Source organism: Marmota monax, unplaced genomic scaffold (genome assembly GCF_021218885.2).
Source record: "Marmota monax isolate L192 unplaced genomic scaffold, Marmota_monax_Labrador192_F-V1.1 WCK01_AAM20220418_F8-fsc00005, whole genome shotgun sequence".
Lineage (NCBI taxonomy): Eukaryota > Metazoa > Chordata > Mammalia > Rodentia > Sciuridae > Marmota > Marmota monax.
Genome location: NW_026692254.1, coordinates 4,901,025 through 4,925,934, shown reverse-complemented (window position 1 = coordinate 4,925,934; position 24,910 = coordinate 4,901,025). Strand labels below are relative to the sequence as shown.

Below are 24,910 nucleotides of genomic sequence, written 5' to 3'. Positions count from 1 at the left end.
CCAGATGTTTCTGAAAAATATCCTTTTCCCTCACCTCCCACTGCTCACTCTACAACAGATAAGCTATGGAACCTTTTGTGGTATGTAAGCCATTCTTAAGCCATTCTTTTCTGGTTCATAGATTCACTCTTCCAATGTTAGTTATAAATCATATATATATGTAATAAATCATACTTTCTACTCATTAATACAAGTCCTAGGAAACTACACGGGGTAAGTTCAGTAATTCTCTTCGAAAGTAACTCCTTCAGTTACATTAAGAGTAATAGACATATTTTAACATAACAGAAATAAAACACTCCAAAATGGAACAAAAAATTTAATTATACTACTTCCATATTAAAAGGAAAAGAGAAAGGCAGTGTCTGAACACATTTAATACTCAAAATACTTGATTTTACAAAGTTAGGGCACAGGGAAAAAAATTCATGTTTCAATACAAAATCATGTATTCTCTACAGCACATCCTTCCAGATTGTCTGATTCTAACTTTTCATTGCCCTGGAGCTATTTTACAACACTGTAAATTGATAGTGATGCAAAATAATTACCTATACATGCAAATTTTGTGAAGCAGTTTCCATTGACTTTTCTCCCCTACTGTGGGAGAAAACAATTTTGTCTCCGTGTGTACATTCATTTCAATATTCCTGATCTATAAACGTGTCTGTTCTTTGGAGTGTCTGTTGACATGTTTGCAACTTCTTACCAGTTTCCTCATTTGTAATGAATTAAATGAAATCTTTAGTGCATGTTTATTTTATATCTGGAGGCAGGTCATGATCTGCCATTTCTGAAAATTATCATTTAACAAGGAGTGAGAGAACTTGCCCCATGAATTCAGAGACAACTGAATTCAGAATTCAGTTGACAATCAGCTGGTACTTTCGAGGTACCATCGTCCTGTGTAGAAAATGTTGGCTGAAATCCCAGCTGCTTTAGGCAGAGTTTTGAGAAAAGAATTGCTTCTCGCCACATCCCAAACCTCAACTGTCCGACATCAATCTATATGGGACATCTCGAACACCGTACAAGCAAAACTGACCTCACCTCACACCTGTCTGTTGATTCAGTGAATGAATAAATAAATCAGTGAAAGAAGCTGAAACAGTGACAAAAAGTGGAGTTTTTATTTACTCCCATCAGGGCCCAGACAGACAGAGACAGACTCCAGATTACACCAACACCCATCCCTCCAAGTTGTAAATTAATCTTCCTCTTGGATCCAAGTTCCAGAATGCCCATTCACAATCCTGCACTTTACCTCACTCCTCCACCTTTTCCAGGAAATTCTTTTGAGTTACTATTCTCAAAACTAAAAACTTACTATTGAGTCAGGAGTCTATGGTGGGGATCTGATAGCACTGAGGCCCAGAGAGATATGCTGAAGTCAATCACTTTTTTCCAAAGCGCCAGGTCAGGGACCTTGAAGGTATGACTGGGTCAATCAAAGGGAGCCATTCAGACTTGCTGCCTGGTGGGATCAAGTTCACTTATTATTCAGCATTTCTACAGCTCTTAACATTCATTTCTCAGAACCCTTTTGCCAGAGAGACAAAGGGCAGCCATTTTGCAGTAAAATGACCCCCATTGTCTGGGGCTGCTGATTCACTATTCATCACAATTGCCCTCAATGTTGGCTAAGTGTGCCAAAGCTCCTTAAGTGAAGTCAGAGCCACCAGCCTGGGAGGAGCATCTCCCACTCAGCCAAGGAGGGACAGAGCTGAAAACTCCACTATGCATCCACTATGCATCGACAGGCACTAATGACAGACATACTCAAGTGTTAGTTATCAATCATCCTTTCCTACTCATCAATGCTGGCTTTAAGAAATATCCCTGGACATTCTCAGTCAGAATTTTTACTTTTTTTCATAATTCAGACCTGGATACTTATCCCAGCCTGTGTGAAAGAGAGATGATTTTCCTAATCAGCAGGACCACCTCAAAAAAGGAGAAATGAAGTGGACAGAAAAGGCAGGCCATCCTTATTAAAAAAAAAAAAAAAAAAGTCCCAGGCCTGAGAGCGCAGGTGGAAGTGACAGCTCAGAGCCATGGGAACCTGAGAGAGCATTCCAACCCTGCTTAGTGTTTGCACCAACCCTGGTGTCTCAGCATATGTGGGCTAAGCAGGAACACTCGCCTTAGTAGAAATGACATCCATCACTAATCTCTGACAGGACTCAAGCAGGGACACTTCCCCAGACATCTGCCCTAGGCCTCACAGCCACATCTGTGCAGCTCCACTTTATAACTTGTGTGGTCCTCTTGCATACAGATAGTTTACTTTCCCAAAATCTACTGTCCAGTCCCAGCAGGGCCACAGACCCATCCTAATGACATGATGCAAATTGGCTGGTCCACAGCAGCCCTGTTCACAAAGACAGAGCTGAGGGAGTGCAGGCCTCTAGCAGGCTGGTCCCCCTGGGCATGAGGCTCCCAGATGGTGCCCACTAGACACTCTTACATCCAGGCATCACCTTTACTCTCAGCTGCCCCCATTTCCAGAGAAGCTGCTTCCCCAGAATGGCCACAAATCTGCCCTCTGCCACATGCCACAGGCAGTCAGGGGCTAGTGAGTGACAGACTAGGGACTACAAGAGGTGACTCTTTGCTCCTATACAGGATAGACACTGTGATGACAATGTGCTCTGGAGCTCCCAATAGAATCACAAAGATTCCAGAAGAGAGGTCATTCCCAGCTTAGTCTTCATCCTGGGCCTTTTCTGCTTCCTTCCCTCAATAATTCACCTACCCAAGAATCAGGTTCTACCAGCCAGAAACAGTGGGTGACTCAGAGCAGGAGGCTTATAGTACACATGTAGCTTGGTCCATCCTAGAGAAAGTTTTCCTGTCTCTGGAGCTCCCATTAACCTGGAATTGGGAAAACACTGGAAAGAAAAGTTTCCTTTTACAGTTCAAACGCAAATTTCAGAACCACCTCTCTGTCTAGTGATAGGACAATGTGATACTGAAGGGCTGTACATAATTCAATGAAACCAGAACCTCAGACCCACTGCAGTTAAGGGTGCAATGGCTATCAGAAATGCCCATAATTATACAAAATCAGGAAGTCACACCTGAGTATTACAGAGTAGCCAGAAGCCCAACTGGCCTAATATGAATTTCAGGAGAAAAGAAAGAGATAGATGCTTTATTAATAACAATATGGATTTATTGTTCCACAGAAACTTACAAGATATCGAAAGTTTAGAATACACCAAGAGAAGGGACATGGGAAACCACCCTTTTCACATCTTGTTAAAATGATCCTGTTAGGCCCTTGGACTTGGGCAGCCAGGAAGAAGATGGAAGAGATGCAGGTCACCCCCTAAATCATGCTTCTCCACCAATGATCATGACATCTCACATAGTCCAAGGAGTGACCTGAAAACCAAGAGGGTATCTTCCCAGCCCCGGGCTTTGCAATGGTCAAGGAGAGGGGTCTGTCCCTGCCCAAAGGTAGAAAGGGCTCTTGATAGTGACATAAAACGTCACACAGTCACTGTGGCCACTTACCTTTGCTTTAGGTACCACCCCCCAAGCAGGATACCTCCTTTGAGTCCAAGGGCCCAGAGTTTGTGCCAAGGCTGTCTGGATGGTTCCCTGTCTGTGTCCAATTGGTTTCCTCATTGACACCTCCTCTGTATTCACTTCCTTTGGAGAGAGAGGACCAGCAGAGGAGAGAGGCCAGCAGAGTCCCTCAAGCCCGCAGCCATAAGTCCCCAAGTCTGGCCAGGAGCCAGGGTTCTGCAGAGACCCCTAGGTAATGGACCCCACATGTACAAATAGTCATATGGGTGTGGGTGTAGCCTCCACTTCAAGAGAAACTCCTCCCACTAAGTTGAGGCAGCTGCTACTGTGTTCTATGGATGGGTGGGGAGGACAGCCAGATGGGATGGAACAGGACAGGTTTTCAGGCCCTCCACTACAAACAAGTTGCATGATCTCAGACCTGACTTCTAAACCTCTCAGGGAGAGATTAAAGCAACAGTGCTGCTGCTATCTGCTAATATGAATAGATGAGCAGATGTCAGACCATGGAATAGAGAAGGGAAGGGTCAACTAATGAGGGACATCATCCTCTAGTGAGTTGACCAATGTCTCAAGGGAATATCCTCCTTCCCAACAGCACACTGTCTCTCTTGTGTGCAGTAGGTCCTCAGGTCAGGGGCAAACTCCCACCTCATCTCAAAGCCCACCAAAGGGAGACAGCCTCACAGGTGTCATGGAGTTGTTGGCAGTGTGATCCCCAGTCACAGAAGATAGGTCCAGAAAAGCATGGCTACTGAGAAAATTCACTGCCCTGTTATGTTGAACTGAGGGTGTCTGGCCTGTCTCTCCCTATACTGCTTAATATGGGCTCAGCACATTTTAAACACTACAGAGAGCACAGGAGAGAGGCCAGCATTTGCAGGCCTGGTCCCAGACATAATAATTTTGGAAGGACTCATTCTTATTCTTTTTCTTTCTTTCTTTCTTTTAAGTAAGCATTTCTCTGAAGAGCTCTGGTTATTGAGATCACACTTTCTCCAGTATAATTAACACTTTTCTCCATGCTGTGATTCCCCTGTCTGTATCACTACCTCAGGAACTAGTCCTCCTACACACAAGGAGTGTGTGTGTGTGTGTGTATGTGTGTGTGTGTGTGTATGTGTGTGTGTTTAGGAAAGGAAGAGGGAGGAGAAGAATGGGATGGCCAATAATAGTAAAAATCATTGCTGTTTTGTTTGGGCCTCCAGCCGGCAAGGTGTGTGCCTTGGATGCATCCCTGTCTGGCCAGTGGGAACCCAAAATTAAACAAGGGTGAGGAACTAGAAAACCCCAATGCTGGGGTATTGCCCCCTGCCAAAACTTTGGATTCTCTCTTGACTATGTTTGCCTATCCAACACATCTTGGAATTTCAAGCCCAATTATACCCCTTACTTGAAAATCCAAGTTACAAATTAGATAGATATATACACTTTGGAAAATTATTAGGATTTGCTAGGCTGCTACAGTTCTGCTCTGGGGTAGATGGAAATGCATACACATGACCACAGAAGGGGCATGTACAAGAATGTTCTGAGCAGCATGGATATAGATGAATCTCACATTCAGGTTACACACACATACACACACACACACAATATGTATGTATGTGTGTGTGTATATATATATAATTTTATTCATCACAGGATGAATTTCAGACTTATGCTTGTAGAAGGGGAAACAGTAGCCATTCTTAGCGGGTGTTTAGTTTGTGAAGTTCATCAAGGTATACACGTATGCTAGTTATATATATATATATATATATATATATATATATATATATATATATATAACTTCAAGAGCAGTTTTAAAGAAAGTAACAAAATGAATCATGTTCTTTCTGCACTGAAACCATCCTTGTCACTTCCTATTTGGGTTGAAAATAGAAAAGGCAGCAGGAAAATGTTACAGCAGCTCAGGCTCTTATAAAATCTACTGAAAGTAAAATCAACGGAAGCAAGATGCAAGCCCAGGCTTAAATCAGAAGGCAAAATGGAGGTTGGGAGGGATTTGAGGATGAGGAGGCAAAACCAAGAGTCCATCCCATGCGAAAACTATACATCTCTCCTGTCCAATTTTTCTCTCATTGGGGCAAATTACAACCCACCTGTTAATGCTCATGTAGTCAACCCTTTGATTACAATGCATGTGTTGGCACATGACCAGAGATCAAGTGCAGTTGTCCCTCGGGATTCATGGGGGATTGGTTCCAGAACCCCTTGCAGACAAAAGTCCTTGCTGTGCAAGTCCCTTATATAAAATCACACCATCTTTGCATATAACCTAGACACATCCTGCCATATACTCTAAGTCATCTCTGGATTGCTTAAAATACCTAATACAATGTACCTCTGTGTAAAGTAGTTGCAATACTGTATTGTTTGGAGAATAATGACAGTAATATAGTCTGCACATGTTCAGTACAGACATAATTTTTTTTTCTGAATATTTTCGATCACGAATGCACAGATGCAGACTGATAGGCCAAGTGTACTATGTAAGAACATATGAGAGATCAAGTTTGTGCCCCCAATTCAGGCCTGGATCTGCTGAATTGGGGGCACAAATCACATCTCAGAAAGACTGATGCCAGGCTGAGAAGTCATGCAACATGAACAGATGTTGACCCCAGAGAGCACAGTTTCCTGTGATTTTACAGCGACCCCAGACCAGGCCTTCTCAAAAGGTAATTCTCATGAAATCCCTTTTCAGGATGACTTGCAGATGTCAGAGAGGATAAAGGCAGGCAGCTGAGGCAAGAGAGGAGTAGATGGTGCTGCTGGCTAGCCTAAAATCCAGACCCTGGCTATTCTCTCCATCCACCACCACACCTTGAATGGAGCCTGCCTGCCCAGCAGCAGACATTCAGGGTCTCCGTCTCCCATCAGCCCTTTCCACGGCAGCAAGAACTTCACTTTGGGAGGTAAAATAAAATGAATGAACATCTGAAGCTTCTGAAACTGCAGGGGAAATGAATGAACATCTGCAGTCTCTACATTTGACATTTAAAGAATTCACAGGAAAAGTGACACAGGGACAATGGAACAACTGCCCTCGTTTTTGAGAACTGAGCTCATAAAAAGTCAACATACTTTTGCCATCATTTCTCCTCATCCGCATTTCAGACCAAGTGCTATATAATGAATACTAAAGTTAATTGCAGGATTTAGAAGGATCTGGAGCCTAGGAAGCTTTACTGTACAGGGGATAACAGGAAAATTACCAGCTCAAGTCCTTTAAAAAAAATTATGTTTATAAGCGTAAACATATAAGCTCTCAGCTATCCCTGCTATGATTCGGATATGAGTTGTCCCCCAAGGGTGTATGTGCTGGAGGCTTGGTCAATAGTGCAGCAATACTGGGAGATGGTGGGACCTTTGTGAGGTGGGACCATAATGGGAAATAGTTTGGTAATTGAAAGCACAGCCCCCAGAAGGGATTAATGTAGTTCCTTAAAGGCTCTGCTGGAGTGGATTATTATCAAAAGAGCAAGACTGCCCCCTTTCCATTCTCAGGCTTCTTTTCTTGATATCTGGTCTCTCCTTACCATGATCTTATGCAGCCTAGAGGACCTCACCAGAGTTAGTACTATGCTACTTAGACTTTCAGCCTCCAAAGCTTTAAGTTTAAAAACAATATTTTTCTTTATACAATACCCAGTCTCAAGTATTTCCTCATAGCAACAGAAAACAGACTAATACAACCCTCAAGGGTCACTCCCTCCCTCCTCTCCACAAATGCATCCCTGTCTGTCTCTGGGTCTTCTGTCACAGACAATTACCTTTCAATGTGTCCTAGATGTTCACTTTAGGTTTTTTCTTATATAAAAAAATTGTGAGGTTGGGAATAGAAGTTTACAACAAAAACATGAACTGGTCTATCAACCCCTAGGAAAAGATGGAGACTCCATGCTTCTCCAAGGAGCTCCCTGTCAGTCATTTTGTGGCATTAACCACCTCAATCATTATCAATACCTACATTCACCCTCAAAATCACAACACTCTCCTCTATCATAATATATACTTGTTTTTTTTCCCTATGAGGAAACAAAAGGATTTTTTTTTCTGTAAAACTCCATTTATACCATGCACAATACTGATGGCAAATACCCATACTGGTTTGGATTCTGAACTAACCAACAGAGTCTGGTTCCTAGATCAACTTCTTCAGTATATGGAGCCCCCAAAATAACTTGTATTTGTTAAGGGTGAGCAGCTATAAAAAGAAAGCCAAAACACCTGGTGGTGTTTCATATAAGGTCAATTGTGCAATGCTTTCTCCATCTGCAAATGGAAATCCATTCATTTAACAGCTGATTTTCAAACTACTTTCCCCTGAAAAGTAACTTGCTATAGACTGCAGGGATGTGGAAGTATCTGAGATCCACAACCTCTATAAAGAGATTTCAATATGAAAAAGTAAATAACTACTCTGGTGATCACATCACTTGATGTTACCCAGAGAAACTGCCTTCACATATATGAACTAAGAACTATATACAAGAATGTTCAATGCCAGCACCATCTGTGATTGGAATAATAATAAAAACAGTTCAAATGTCCAACATGATAGAAGAGCTAAAAAGCAAAATAATCTCTGCTATATCTATATGAATGAGGCAGTAGCCAGTGGAAAAAACAGAAACAACAGTAGGTATTTCAAACAGAAGGAATTTAATACAGGAAATTGGTTTCGTAAGGGACAGCAAAGTCAAAGGGGATAGGGAAGCATGCCAGAGATTAGCAAAGGGAGGAAACTATCAGTATCTCTAGGGTGAGGGGGCAAAGGCTATTACAAGAGATCAGGAGTCAGACCATGAAGGGTGGGACTGTCCAGTATAACAGAGTCACAACCACTTCCGGGGATGTTGCCTGAAGTAGAGTAGCAGGGGAAGGGAAGGGGATGAGAAGCAGAACCCTTCTTTCTTGCTCTCGCTTCTCCTGTACTTCCTGTTGACTAGTCCTTCCTGGAAACCAGAAATCAAGGTAGCTGGGGAATAGCTCCATGGGATAAGAGCAGGCAGGGGAAAGGTGAAGGACACATCTGAGAGTGTCATATCCTGAAAAATGATTCTAACATCAAAAATGAGGAAGTAGATTGATCTTTGGATAAAGAAGATACAGAATGAGACTTACTACCATCCAAGCACGATGAAATACCACGTTTACTATAGATAAATAAAATAAACTAGGTCTCACCCCATTGATTAGGATGTGGCTTCTAGATAGGGGTGTAGCTATTAGGGATAGGGCCAGGGATGCTCAAAGAGAACATAAAGCATTATCTGTGATGTCTTCAATCTTCACAGGCAGGAAGTAAGTCATAAGTTAATTTATGAGTAAGTTCTGAGTTTCTAACATACAGCGTCAATCTTATAGTTTATAATACTGTATTGTTTACATGACATTGGATAAAAGAGTAGGTTTAAAGTGTCTTCACAACAAACACACATGCACACACACACATGCAGGAACACACCCCCCACAAATGGTAAATATAGGGAGTGATGGATGTGTGTTCATTAATATAACTATGACAATCAGTATGCGATGCATACATATATCAAATCATCACATTGTACATCCTGAATGTATACAACCTATATTTGTCAATTATTTTAAATAAAAAATTAGAAAGTGAATGTCCAAGCCACCTCTGATACGTATTGCATCCCAACTCTGCCAGTCAGAGCAAGTATCATCCCTCCATGTCAATTTCTAGGGTGATTCACGGGTGGCCTGAGAGCCTCTTTCTTGCCCACGCCTATCTTTCTACTGAACTCTATTTTTCCATGACAGGGACTATGTCTTATTTATCTCCAAATGGTACCAACAGAGAGTGGCTCTCCCATAAAAGTCTACCTACCTATATCAAATTAAGTGAAGAATAAGTTTCACAAAAGAAAAAATGATCAGTAACTAGAGTAAGGGGTCAAGGACACAGAAGCTGAATTACTCCATGAAAGAGCGAATGGATGAAATGACTGAGAGCCTGCCAGTCTGCAAGCACCTCACACATGTTGAAAGGATGAGTGAAACTGTTTCTTCACTTGGTTTGTCACCCAGCATACATTCTGTCAAGTTCATTTACACTCCCTATGTATCTTGCCCCTAAGGTCTGGGGAATGAGCTCTGCATCTCTGAGGCACGCTACAGCTGAATGCTGAATGCCCAAGCTGTGAACAGACGTTCAGCTGGAGAATACACCTGACAAGCACAGCACCGCTTCAGGGAGCCCAGAACAGCCCGTGGGATGTGATGGACGGTCAGGGAGGAGGGTACTTGGGGCATGAGAATCCAGATATGTCAGGGTTCAGAAGATGCAGGTACGAGAGACAAGGTCTGGACCTCAGGGAAGAGGAAGTGAGAGTATAGACAAGAGTTAGCTTTGAGAGACACCGTGAAGGAGGAAGAACAAAGATCCAGCTTCCTAGATTGTTATGGTTGGGATGTGAGGTGTCTCCCAAAGCTCATGTGGGAGACACTGCAAGAAGGTTCAGAGGAGGAATGATTGGGTGGTGAAAGTCTTAACCCAATCAGTGAATTAATCACCTGATGGGATTAATTGAGTGGTAACTGTAGACAAGTGGAGTGTGGCTGGAGGAGGTGGGGCACTAGGGACATGGCTTTGGGGTATATATTTGTATCTGGTGAATGGAGTCTCTCTCTCTCTCTGCTTCTTATCCCCATGTGAGCTGCTTCCCTCCTCCACACTCTTCCTTCATGATGTTTAGCCTCACCTGGAGGCCCTGGGGAATGGAGCTGGCTGTATATGAATCGAGACCTCTGAAACTGTGAGCCACTAAATAAACTTTTCCTCCTCTAATATTGTTCTGGTTGGGTCTTATAGTGGCAGCAGTGAAGAAGCTAAAACATGCTGGTATAAGAAAGATATTCAAGTCCAGGATGCTCAGGTACTAAACCTGGGTGTCCAAACAGGAAAAGACCTCATTTAGGAAGTGTTCCCATGAGTTTTTCTTTGACAATGTTCATACTGGGAGATAAAGGCACAACACCTGATTGAAAATAAATGTTTCCACTGCACCTTCTAAAGGCCCAGAGCCATAGCCAAGTCTTGTACAAAGTGGAGGCAGAGTCAGGAAGACAAGTGAATGGCACCTTTATGCACATGTGAGATGGGCAGCTCTTGCTCTGAGTGGCTGCAGCTCCAGGCAGGGTATCTGCCTTAGATCACCCTGAGCTAGACAACCTGGGCAGAAGATGGCTTGTGCTACCACATTAAATGGCCCAGATGGAGCATGTTCCAGGTGTAAGATACCAGAGGATGTAACAAATAAGTATTCATGGGTAGAGAGTAGCCCAATAGTGCTAACATGAACTGCACAGCAGTATTTTAACTCAGTGTGAGCAAGTTTACAATGAGGAAATGACTGGTGGCCCTAAACCATCACACCATATTCTGGCTAAAGAGAGAATCTTCACAATACCCTCTACTGGGGATGGATGATTGTGTGTGTGTGTGTGTGTGTGTGTGTGTGTGTGTGTGTGTTGCAAGGGTACGCACATGCTAACAAACATCTGTAATTATCCAGTAATTATAAACTCTTGCATAAATGATTGATAATGAGAACCCTTGGACCTCTTCTGAGCTCAGGCTAAGCTCTCCCAAGAAGAGCTCCCTGTGAGCCTGCTGCTTGCTCAGGCCTCAGGACCTGGCAGGCAGAACACTGGTGCCCATCATCGCTGCAGGGATGGGAATCAACGCCCAGGGCCGAACATCAAAATAAATAACTGCATGACAGAAATGGCAGACAAATCATGGATGTTGTTTCTCTTCCCAGTTCCTTCAGAAATACCCTCCATCTACTGCCTTGTTTCTCTGGAGCATGTCTGTGCCTCAGGATGCTCCTAGGCACCTGCAGCTCCCTCTGGGGTCAGAAAAGGTGCCATTCCTGGGAGACTCATGGGAGTTAATCCTTCCATACCAGAAGGAAAGGAGACCCATTCTCCTTTCTACCCCAAGAGGATCTACATTTTCTTTCAGAATCACTGGGCCCTGAAGAAAGCACGGTTGCTTCACAGACACGGAAGGGGCTCCATCTGAGCTGTTAGGTCTGTTAGGTCACTCTGAAGTACAGTCACTGTGTCAGTCAGCTTTGTGTTACTGTGACAAAATCATAAATTTAGACCGAATGGTTTATGGATAGTTGAGAGAAATATTGTACAAGGAGGAAAGGCTGATTTTGCCTCACAGTTTCAGAGCTTTCAGTTCATGATCACCTGTCCCTATTTCTTTGAGCATGTGGTGGCATGGGACACCACGGCAGAAGCACATGGCAGAGGAGGTCTGTTCACCCCATGGCAGCATGGAAGTGGGAGAGCAGGAGGGAAGGGGCTAGGGTCCCAATATACCCTTCAAGGGGCATGTCCCCCGTTTCCTAACTTCCTTCCACTAGGCTCCACCTATTAAAGGTTCCATTCCAATAGTGCCATGAGCTGAGGACCAAGCCTCTGGGTGACACTGAAGCTTGAAACTATAACAATCACTCAAGGAGCTCATTGTTCACATGCAGAGAGCAAAACCCAGCACCTGTTTACTGCCCAGGGTTACAGCAGTGCTTCTCTAACCTCTCTTTCCTATGCAATAAGACCCCTGGTTAAACAAAGGTTACTGGGTCTCCTTGTTAGAAATCCAGGAGGTTAGGATGAGACCCAAGATTTTTGCATTGCTAACAAGCTCCCAGGGGATCCTACAGGTGCTGATGCTGCTGATCCAAGTATCTCACTTTAAAACACACTGACTTATACTATGAGAAAAATTTATGACAGGCAGAAGAAATCCATCGAACTGTGCAATTGCAATGGCTCTGTGAAACCAATAGAAAATCACATTTACAAGAGTAATTCTCATGAAATAAAAATGAGTAATGATTCAGAGCATGCTTGGGAGCAAAACTATATTGCTCTGGCTGTAAATTAGCCTTAGGAGGAAGCATATTTCCAACATCTTTCAGGGGGCTGGTGATTTAGAATTAATGATCAAATTAGAGCGATTTAGTGTTACTAATGTAAAGACAGTTTAGCATAAATGCTCACATTTTATAGATGAGGAAACTGAGACCAAAGAGAACATGCAGAAGGTAGTTGCAGAAGTAGAAGTAGAGGCCCTGTCTCCAGACTCACTGTCCAGTATTCCTTCTGTCCTGGACAATGTCCCTGACCCTGTGAGTCAAATTTCCCCATCCACAAATGTTTTCAGGGCAGAAATCAGAAAGATTCAAGAGCATCATGAAGTTTTACTGTCCTTTGTAGCAGAACAATACAGATCAGTCCTGCACAATATCAACATAAAAGATTCCATTCCTGGTGTCTCCTAAAGTAAACCCTCACACCAATGTTCATCAGCGAATAGCATCAGACAAGTATGCTTCCTCTCTCCCCTTCCTCGTCCTCTCCTCTCTACCTGGCTATCCAGAGGATTTGAAAAACACTGGAAAGCAAACCCCAAGGTGAAAAAGCCATTAAGGAACCCTTGATGCCAGAAGTCCACAGGAGCAGCCCAGCCTACCAGGATAAGATGTGTCCATTTATGATTTTCTTGGCTCGAAATTGAAAGATGATGCTCTTTTCCATCTTAGGCAAAACAACTGTGCAGATCTTCCTTGGAGTGGACATCCTTCTCCTCCACAGCTTAGATGTGTCATTTTAATTCAATGAGCACTGCTTGTGCAACCATTGGAAGCCTGGGGGAGATCCCCTCCTCCACCCCAGACTTCTCGCTGCATTTGCAGTTGAGTCAAGGGTTAAAATTTTGCTTTTCCTTCTTATTTTGTTATCAGAGGAACAGTCAGCATGTAGGAAAACCAAAGCAACGGTCAAGAAGAGAAGATAAGGAAAACAAAACGTGTATTTAAAAAGGGAAGGTCATCATATGATGCATTTGACTGAGGAGCCTCAGCCTGATACTAATAACCCTCTTGATTGTTTCTCCAGCGAGCTCTCCTTGGCCTTCACTGTCCCTTTTGTGCTCTGCTATCACCTTCACTGGTAGCTGTGGTCCTGGGAATTTCTGTCAAGGAAGAATTTTAGGTAGAAGCACAAGCTGAGGGTGAAGAGGCAAGCTGGGATACTTGATGACAGTTGAAAAATGTCTTCTTAAATAAGCTTAAAATTTTTTAAAGACATTCAAGCTGGAGCTGGAGCTCAGTGGTACAGTCCAGTGTGGGCCTAGCATGTACATGGCCCTGGGTTCCAACCCCAGGAAGTGGGGGGAGCCCTTTAACCCAAAAGCAGGTGGTCTAGTGCACAGGGCTCTGCAAAAATAGGCAGATGCTCCTCTCCATAGGCAGCATCAGGGACTTGATCAGTTAGCGCAGGTTTACTGAATTATTGCAAACATAAAAATGTAGTAATAGCTGAAGAGTTGAAGTGATTCATAACAGAATCATGTGTAAAGGCATCCAATTAATAGAATTAATAGAAATACCTGAAAGTACCTGTAATATTTTACAATATCCAACAATAAATAATTATGACCTGTGTATTCAATAAAATGCCTACCAGCATATGAAATGGTGATGATAAAAAAAAAAAAACTACAGTTACCTTTATTTAAAATGATATGTCATGAAAATGCAACATGGAACATCCTATCTGTAAGCAAATAGTGCAACACACTATTATTTATTTTATGACAACAGTCTCTCTGATCATTTAGAGTGTAAGGAATATTTATTACTGATGTGAAAACCCTTTTGCAAATGACCAAACATTAAAAGGGGAATGAAAATCAATATTTTTAATACAATGGGTAATATAATTTTAACTCAGTCTCTTCTTTCTATTTCTGTTATTACTTATAAAGTTTGCAGTTTTATATCAAGGATGTAAATTAGTTGGTACACTGGACCCTGAGAATACAGATACACATGCACAAGATCAAGTTCCTGCTCTCAGGGAGCTGGCATTTTAGATGGGAAAGAGTATTTATCAAATGATCAAATAAATGGTGACACAAAAATGCTAATATAAATACCCCATGTGATATGCCCACAGTCAGTCACTCCAGACTGTTCCTCATTCAAAGGCATATAGCCCTCAAAGACCTTGAAAATTCTCTGCAACATAATAATACTATTGTTCTAAGAAAAATGTACTATAAGAAATAGAAGTAAATTTCAGAAAGAATCTATTTGGGTTTTTTATTATTATTTCTTACATACATCACAATAGAGGAGTGCATTACATTCATAATTTTTTGCATTACAATTCTTAATATACCTTTATACCACAATTTATCAAATCTCCAGATAATTATCATGCTAATAAACTACAATAATTAATTAATTATATATAAGGTATGTTATTTGTGATCTTAATGTTATGCAAAGAAACATGAGCTACAAGAAAGAAAAGTCAATAATGAGACAGCAAGACTAGACTGCAATGGCAGAAATATAAGCACAGAACATAACCAGGAATAAGAGATAGCAGAACCAAAAACTCAGAGTGCTGAAAAGCAAATCATTGAGAAGAAAAATAATGCAGAGACTCTTACAGATGAAGAGGAAAAGACAAGAAGAGGAAAATGATGAATGAAAAGATGACTGACATGAAAGATGAAAAAAATTGCTCTCTAAACTACAGACAGTTTTTGTTCCAAGAAAAACAACCCAAACAGATGAAAACCCACAGGTAGAGGTCAAATTCTCCAGATAAAATTAAATCGAATTAGAACTTGATATTTTAAAATGCATACATATAACTATATTGACAACTAAAAAAATCAGTCTCATAAATAATTGTAAAAAAAACAAAAGCTAACATTACAAGACACCTTGTAAAGTACCAGCAATGACTGCATGACATTTTAAACCTGTAGTGTGAGTCTAAAGCCACCCTCAAAATCAGGTGCATCATTGTGCTAGGTTCTCATCACTGTGACTAAATTACTGAAAGGCTTATTTTCAGGTTTCAGTCCATGGTTGTTGGCTGGCTCTATTGCCTTGGGCCTGAGGTAAGGCAGAACATGGAGGCAAAAGGGCTTGGTGGAGGAGAGCTGCTTAGCCCATGGCATTCAGGAAGCAGAGAGGTGGTGAGGAAGAGGGGCCAGGTTCAAGATATAGTCCCTGAGGGCACACTCTTAATGACCTACTTTCTCCAACATGCCTCACCTACCCATAGTTTCCACCTTCTCCTAGGAGTCCATTAAAATTATTAAAACGTCAAATGGATTAATCCATTGATGAGGTTCTAGCACTCATGATTCAAATACTTTCAAGAAACCCCACCTCCAGATATTGCTGTATTGGGAACCAAGACTTCAAAACATGACCTTCTGGGCAACATTCTAGATCTAAACCATCACAATCATTAATCAGAAAAGAATAAAAATAAATAAGGCAATTAAGTCAAAATAAAGAAATTAAGAGAAGAATGTAAAGAAATAATAAAGTTGCAATCCATAATTCACAAAAGGTGGAAAAAGCAAAATTGATAAATGTAATATATAGACCTTCAAAAATTAATAAGATAAACCAAATTCAGTCAGGTTTGACCAAGGGAAAAGAAAGTGAAACTTATATATTAGTACTGAGAAAAGGTTACATAATCACAACTACAGAACAAAGTAAGTAATGCATGATTTTGTTCATTTTAAATTCTTAATGAAATTGACACTTCTCTTGAAAAATATAAATGGCCCAAAGAAAATAATTACACATTAAATTATCAATAAAAGAAATTGAAGTTTTTTCAAATTACCTACAACAAAGACTATGGGGAAAGCGGTGTTATACATGTTCTTTCAAATTTTCAAGTTATGGATAATTTCTGTACTTCATAACATTCTAGAACATAGAAAAACATGGAAATTATCAATTCATTTACATAGCTATTTTAATCCTGACACCAAAACCTGGTGATGAAGCTATATATAAACTTAGCTCACGCATATTTGTGAAAACTTTCATAGAAAATGCCAACAAACAAAATCCAACACCACATTAAAAGAAAAAAACATGTCAGAGCTTTTAGGTTTTACTTTGGGAGTAACTTACAATGTATACCTATTTATATTGTATTATACTAAACACTTCAGTGAGTGTTAACAAAGCATTTGACCACATTCAACATCCTTGACTGATTTTAAAAAAGTAGAAATAAAAGGAAATGTAGAAATAAAAGGAAATTGTAGAAATAAAAGGAAATTGCTATAGCAAAATGAAAAATAACTAAATAACCAACAGCTAATAGTAAAAAACTATTCAGCCACAGTTATGAATCCAAAAATTCCCTAATAGCAAATTATTAAAAAATTAAATGATATTGGTTTGTACAATACATTTATGATTACTTAGTAACTTTAACCTTTTAAAAATAAAATGTAAATAAGAAATATTTTTAAAAAATATATAAAAATAACAATATAATGACAACAATGTAGCAACAATAAATACCAGAATAAATTTCACAAATAAATGCAGGACAGAGATAGAGAAATAATCATGAATCTTAACAGATTTCTTTAAAACCTTGATCTAATGGAGAACCACAGATGAAGAATCAGTGCTGTAACATGCTATTTTTCCACAAACTATTTATAGACTCATCCAAACCTAGCGGGAGTTGAGGGAAAATTGAACAAAAACTCTAAAGTTCACCTGGAAAGATAAACGAGTGATAATAACAAGTGATTTTTTTTTCAAAACAAGAGAAAAGTAGTCTTGCCCTACCAGATAATTATCATGCTAATAAACTACAACAATTAATTAATGAGTGAACAGAACCAAATAGATGTCACAAAGACTGCCACTGGCACAGAGAAAGTAGAAACTGGAATAGAGGTGACACAGTGAATGTGTGGGTAAAGATTATTCCACAAACAATGCAAGAATCAACTGTCAAATCTGTTAATCCATTTCCATCTTCATCACACACTAAAGTAATTTTTAAAATTTATTTATTTGTTCTAATCAGTTGTATACGACAGCAGAATGGTCTTCAATTCATTGTCCACAAAAGGAGCACAATTTTTGACTTATCTGGTTCACACTAAAGTAACTTCTAAGTAAACGAGTTTCAACTTTAAAAATATTAAACCATACAAATAGGGGAGAAAGGTAAAAGATTATGTGGAATAAGTACATGATTGAGATCCACAGCCTAAGAATAAAACAATAAAAAATACAAGGGCAAATACAGTTTTAACTAGATAAAAATTAAAATTCAGATACCAAAAATTTGTTTGAGTTTGATAAAAAGATTTCCTTAAAATATATTTAAAGTTCTCATAAATAATTATGAAAGACATTATTATCCCATCGGGAAAAAATGGAAACTGTACATGAGCAAAGCTTTCTCCCAAGGAAAGAAACATAAGTGGTCAATAAACATCTATGAAAATATTTAACCTTACTGATAAAGGTGGAAGGCAAAGTAAAGCAATGAGATACCATCTTTCTGCAATCAAACTGCATTAAAAATATGCAGAAGCTGGGGATTAGCTTAGTGGTAGTGCACTTGCTTCGCATGCATGAGGCAATATGTTCAATCCCCAGCACACACAAAAAAAAAGTAAAATAATTATCATATTAACTTCTGGAAAGAGACCACTCAATTGAGCACTCTCAAATATAACTGCTGGGATTTCAAATTTGCTCAAATTCCTGGAAGGTGAAACTACAGTATGCATTAACTTTTACAATGGACATGCCCTTTGACACTGAAATAACACTTCTAAGAATCCAGCCTCAAGAAACTGTCAGAGACTGGCAAGTCTTCTATACAAGAACCTCATCATAATGAGGACTTGAAAAACACCTCAAGATCTCACAGTTATGAAATAATCAAGAACACAATATAATAGTTAAGTCCATGGAATGTGGATAGTTAAATCCACAGGATGTGGAATTCAAATTCTATGTGGCCCTGTAGAAACCTTGTGACTTTAAGAAATTTGCTTGAACTCTGTGTCTTATTTTTCTTTGCATATAAAATAGAGATAATATGGTATATACCCTACAAGGGTACATACCGTAGGTTCACAGGACATTAAAGCCAAGGTAGGTAACGCATGCAGGCTAAATGCTCAATAAACATCTCTCAAAGTAATGTTAAATAAATTGTGATTTTGTTACAATTAATCAGACATTTAAAAATTATTATTATTAAAGTTCAATGCCATAAAGAAACGTCTAATGCAAGCTAACAAGCATGATCCACTGATTCTTTACATTCCTCCCAGGAAATAGAAGTAGAGGAAATACTTCCTAATTAAGACACTACAAGAGCATTTTTCATATATTTGTTGATTGGTATTTTTATCCTCTTCTGAGAAGTGTCTGTTCAGGTCCTTGGCCCATTTGTTGATTGGGTTATTTGTTTTTTCAGTGCTTAGCTTTTTGAGTTCTTTATATACCCTGGAGATTAGTGCTCTATCTGATGTGTGAGGGGTAAAAATTTGCTCCCAAGATGTAGGCTCTCTATTCACCTCACAGATTGTTACTTTTGCTGAGAATAAACTTTTTAGTTTGAGTCCATCCCATTTCTTGATTCTTGGTTTTAATTCTTGCGCTATCGGAGTCTTATTAAGGAAGTTGGGGCCTGATCCCACATGATGAAGATTAAGGTCTACTTTCTCTTCTATTAGACTCAGAGTCTCTGGTTTAATTCCTAGGTCCTTGATCCATTTTGAGTTAAGTTTTGTGCATGGTGAGAGATAGGGGTTTAATTTCATTTTGTTGCATATGGATTCCCAGTTTCCCCAGCACCATTTATTGAAGATGCTGTCTTTTCTTGAGTGCATGATTTTGGCACCTTTGTCTAATATAAGATAATTGTGATTTTGTGGGTTAGTCTCTGTGTCCTCTAATCTGTACCATTGGTCTACCAGTCTTTTTTGGTACCAATACCATGTTATTATTGCTCAGTAAGTATAGTTTAAGGTCTGGTATAGCGATGCTTCACTCTTCCTGCTAAAGATTGCTTTAGCTATTCTGGGTCTCTTATTTTTTCCAGATGAATTTCATGATTGCTTTTTCTATTTCTATACTCCATGTATGTATGATATGTCAAGATACATTCTATTGTCATGCATAACTAACAAAAACAAATAAAAAATTAAACTCATGGTTAAAAAATGAACAATAAATCTAGCAACAAAAAAAAGACACTACAAGAAAAGAAAATAGCAGACTGATATGAGATTACAGATGCAAAAGTCCTCAACAAAATACAATCAAATCAAATCCAAGAAATGTGAAATGAAAAACACACTCTGATCATTTGTAATTTATCCAGGGTATGGAAAGATGATTCCATATTCAAAAACCATGTTAACTGTCTGAAGAAGAAAAACCACATGAGCATCTCATTGACACAGGAAAAACATTTGACAGACTTTAATAACTATCACCAATATCCAAAAATCTCAGCAAATTAAGAATAGATATAAACTTCCTCAACCTAATAAAGAATATCTATGCAAAACATACAGAAAGCATCATAATTAACAGTGAAGGACTCAATGTTTCTCCCCTAATCAGGAACAAGGCATGAATAACTACTGAAATTCAACATTGTACTGAAAGTCCTAGTCACTGCAAAAAAGTAAGAAAAAAATTACAATTCTAAATCTAAATATTTAAAGCAACTGTATACATAATTACCAAAATTAAAAACAACACAAATATTTTTCAACAGAAAAGTGACTATTTGACCTCCCTGTATAATGGCAAACTCCTCAGACCGAAAAAAAAAAAAAAAAGAATGAACTATTGATTCAGGAAATGACTTAGTTGAATATGAGAGACTCAGAACTGAGTAAAAGAAACAAGCCTCAAAAGATTATAGACTAGGATATAAAAATGGTTTTATAACATTTTTTAAAAAACAAAACTGTAGTGACAGAGAACAAACAGATCAGGGTCAGGGAGGATTGGAGGGTGTGACCACACAGGGATAGTTCAAGGAAGATTTGGGAGGTGATATATTGTTCTATATATTTTTTAATTTAAAAATTAAATTTTTAACTTAAAATTTTAAAGTAAAATCTATGATATTATATACACTGTAGTATAAATTTTGATAGATATAAGGGAGGAAACTGACCACAATGTTTGGAAAACACTAGATTTGACCTGAATTCATGCCTACATTTAGTAAAAGTAGGTGCAATGAGTTTACTTTCTGCATAGAGCCCCAAACACATCTGTGAATTTAAACCATCAAACTGGAATCCTGTCCAGGAGGTCCTAAGCCATCAGTTTATCAAAACCTAGGTTGTTAAGGTCCTAGGAAGTTTTTGTTTTTTTGGAATTGATGTTCACATCACAGCCCAGAATTATAACAGCAGGTATTGGAAAAAAAAAAGTTGAAAACTTGTAAGCTCAAAAGACCCCTGACAAGAAAAAATAATGTCTACTCATTATCAAAACAGCCAACCATTCTAATGATTACATGAGGTGACCACCCAGGTAGAGGAAGGTGAGCCAATGATGTAAACTATGTCCTAAAGCAAGCTGGAAGTGCTGTAACATCCAGTACTTCTGCTTAAACAACACTCTTTTTTTATTTGTTCATTTTAGATATACATGACAGTAGGGTTATGTGGACATACTATATACACATGGAGTATAACTTATTCTAATTCCCATTCTTGTGACTGTAAATGATGTGGAGTTTCACTCAGTCATGTATTCATATATGAACCTAGGAAAGGGTATGTCCCTTTCCTCTGTAGGCCCTAAGTGAGCCTCCACCTCCAATACTCCAGGAAACAAGCGGTGGCGAAAGTAACATTGCCATGCATGTGACTCCGGGGCCTGAATGAACAAACTACCAGAACAAACTGCTTCCATGGAGCATTCATTCAGAAACATCATGCAAATGACAGAAAAAGAAAATCATCCATCATAAAGAAACCGTTAACAGAACACACGTGGCCTTTATCGGGCACTCAGCTGGGGTTACATATCTGAGAGTGATTATAACTATAATTGAAAAAGCTTTCCATGCCCTCATTTTCCAGAGTGCAGATTGGCTTGACACTTCTTTCTCTGGCCCAACTTATAAACAATTTTTTGTGCAGCAGGTAGTAACCTCCAGAGTGGTATTTCCCTTAATTCTTAGATTCCTAATTTCTTCAATTAACTTTATTATTGAAATAGGTGGTGTAAGTTATGGGACTGCACCTTTTGTAGTGAAAAGTACATGGGGTTTGGTCACATGAGAGTAACATGAGGGATCCTTGTTCAGTGTCTTGACTATGGTGGTAGCTACACAAATCTATATAGGCAATAAAATTATATGGAACCTAATGCACACACATGAATAAGTATCTGAATTAGATGGGTGCATGGTATCAATGTCATCATCTGGGGATGATATTGTGCTATAATTTTGCAAAATGTTACAAGTGGAGGAAACCAGGAAAATATATAATAGATGGCTGGGTATTACTTCTTAAATATGCATGTGAATCTCAATAAAAATTTCAATTTAAAAAAGGATATGCTAAAGACTAAGCCTTCCTCCTGCCTCTATTAAGTCCTCCCAAGAGTTAGTCTTTTTTTTTTTTTAGCCAAGATTGAACCCAGGGGCACTCAACCACTGAGCCACATCCCAAGCCCTTTTTTTACTTTTTATTTTGGAGACAGAGTCTCACTAAGTTACTGAGGCTGGCTTTGAATTTGTGATTCTCCTGCCTAAGCCTCCTGAGCCAGTAGTTAAAAAAGAAGAGGAAGGTAAGTTAGAATGGAGGAAGGCAGGCAGGCAGGCTGACTTAAATAACTTGGAATGGTCTTTCAATGTCTCCAAATAAATTATTCAGCCCTTTCATACTCACACTCATAGTTGGGAAGGAAAGAGATTTAAAAAAAATTTTTTTTAGTTATACATGGACACAATATCATTATTTTGTTTATTTATTTTTATGTGGTGCTGAGGATCGAACCCAGTGTCTCACATGTGCAAAGCTCTACCACCGAGTCACAACCCCAGCCCAGGAAAGAGATTTTGCTGAACAAATCTCCCCCAACCCAGCTTTCTCTTTTCTTCTCTCCTCTTACCAGAAGTAACAGGTCTTTCCCTTTAAGACAGAACATTGAAAGAGAGATCCTTCTCTGGGAAATATGACCAACCCCTGATAAAGATGATAAACTAGAGACATGGAGCTTTGCCCAATGAAATGACCCAGTGAGATCACCTTACAGGGACACTCACACTCAAAAAGACCCTCCTTTGCTGATTCCAATCATCTTTGCAAAGGCTCCACCAAAGGATGTGTAGCTACCAGATGCCCAAGATCCCCTGACGTTTGAAGAAAGCGCATAATATAAAAAACAGAGCAAAACCACAAGATTAGCAACTTGGAGAATCAGAGTCCAGAGAGGGAAAAAACAGCTTCAGAGACTATGTATACTCTTAGAGATAAAAGAGATGATACCATATTAATGAAGTGGAATGGATGTATTTAAATTAACTTGCAAAAGGAAAAAAAAGGGATCTTGAAAATTAAAAATATGATAGCAGAAATTAAGAGCTCAGTGTCAGAGTTGGGAGACATAGTTAAGAAAATCTATAGATATTAGAGCAAAAGGATGAAAGAAATGGATGAAGAAATAAGAAAATTAGAAGCTCAATCCAGGAAGTCAAACATCCAAATAATAAATGATCAAGAAAGAGGGACAGAACTGAGGATGGAGAAAAGGGGAAGTTCCCAGACTTGAGTGACATTTACTTCCCGGCTATCAGAATCTGGTGAAAGATCCAGGAAATAAAGGAAGACAGATCTCTCCCACTCATATAATTGTGAAAAGACTGACATTAGGAGCAAATAGCATATTAAGAGGGTGACTCTACATTGTGCACAACCAGAGATATGAAAAATTGTGCTATATATGTGTAATATGAATTGAAATGCATTCTGCTGTCATATATAACAAATTAGAATTTTAAAAAAATCAAATAACACACATGATCTTAAGAGGGGGAAAACACATTTCAAAACCAAAAACTAGGACAGCAACAGACTTCTCAAATGCATCTGGAAGGTGGAAGACATCCATGAAATGCCTTCAAATTCCCAAGGAAAATGTGTTCAGCCTAATTTTTTGACACAGCCTAACTACTGAGTAAGCGTGGCAGTAGAACGAATATATTTTCAAACACATGAAGTCTCTCTAGCCTTGACTTTCCACACTCCCTATTGTAAAAGACATCTGGAATGTGTGGTCCCCAAAAATGCACACCACAAATGCAGGAATAAGCATATATATATATATATATATATATATATTTAACTACATTTATATATATATATATTTAACTACATTTATATATATATATATATATATATATATATATATATATATATATTTCTGGGAAGCAGGGCTTTTAACATAAGGGACAGCTGAAAGAAATTGCAGGATGGAGTTGAAGGGGGATGGCAAGAGGACAGTTGGACAGCAAGCTTAACCAACAACCTGTCCATAGAACAGTCCAGGACAACCTGGGAAATACTTATTCTAAAAGAAAACTTTTTTGAGTAATAGTTTTAATTAATGATATTCTTTGTATTTATTAAGAGGAAACTGGAAGGGCTGGGAATGTAGCTCAAAGTGTTCACTAGCGCGTACAAGGCCCCAGGTTCCATCCCCTGCACTGCAATAAATAAATAAATAAGGGAGATTGATCAAGGCCAGTGGAGAAAAGTTTGGATTTCAAAAACTAAGCAGACAAAGATTAATTTACATTCAGCACAGGAAAATTAAGCACAGTGTACTTCCCAGCTCAGTTACAAAGAACATTTATCTCCATGGCTGTGATAAGGTAAATACTGAACATTAATCTAATCCAGTGGTGCTCAGCATTGATTTCATGTTGGTACCAACCGGATCACTTAAAAAAAAAAAAATCCCAATGCCCAGCTTGCAAAAAAGCATTACACCAGAATCTGTAGGGGATCAGACATGGATATGAGTAAGGTTCAAAGTTACCCAGGTAATTATCACTTGCAGGGAAGACTGACAACCATAGATCTCACCAAAGATACAATTTCCACCCTCTTGTACCCTCTTGTACACAAATTCTCCTCTGTGGCTGCAACTACTTTTAATCTTGTTCGTCAACTCTCATCTCTAGATGTTCTACCAACTTGCAAAGTCAAAATATGCAAACTTCATTGTTTCTCATTCTGTCTGGAAAATGGCACTACTGACTTCCTGACAATTTGTCAATCTGTGACACCTCCTTTCACTCCTTACCCACACGGCTTCTCACCCACTTTGTTCTTTCCTGTCCTCTTCAGGTTTAAATTCCGGTGGCAGCCCAGCTTACTAAAGTGAAAACGACTTTTGTTAACATCAAACAATGTAGAAATACACAGGGGAAAATGAAGAGAAATGTTGCGAATGTTGCA

General features: G+C 39.2%; 1 protein-coding gene across 1 annotated transcript in view; it reads right to left on the bottom strand.

The window, feature by feature from the left end:
- Slc24a3 (solute carrier family 24 member 3) overlaps positions 1-24,910 on the bottom strand; it is a 544,045-nt gene that overhangs the window by 511,177 nt on the left and 7,958 nt on the right. The gene's annotated exons all lie outside the window — the stretch shown is intronic.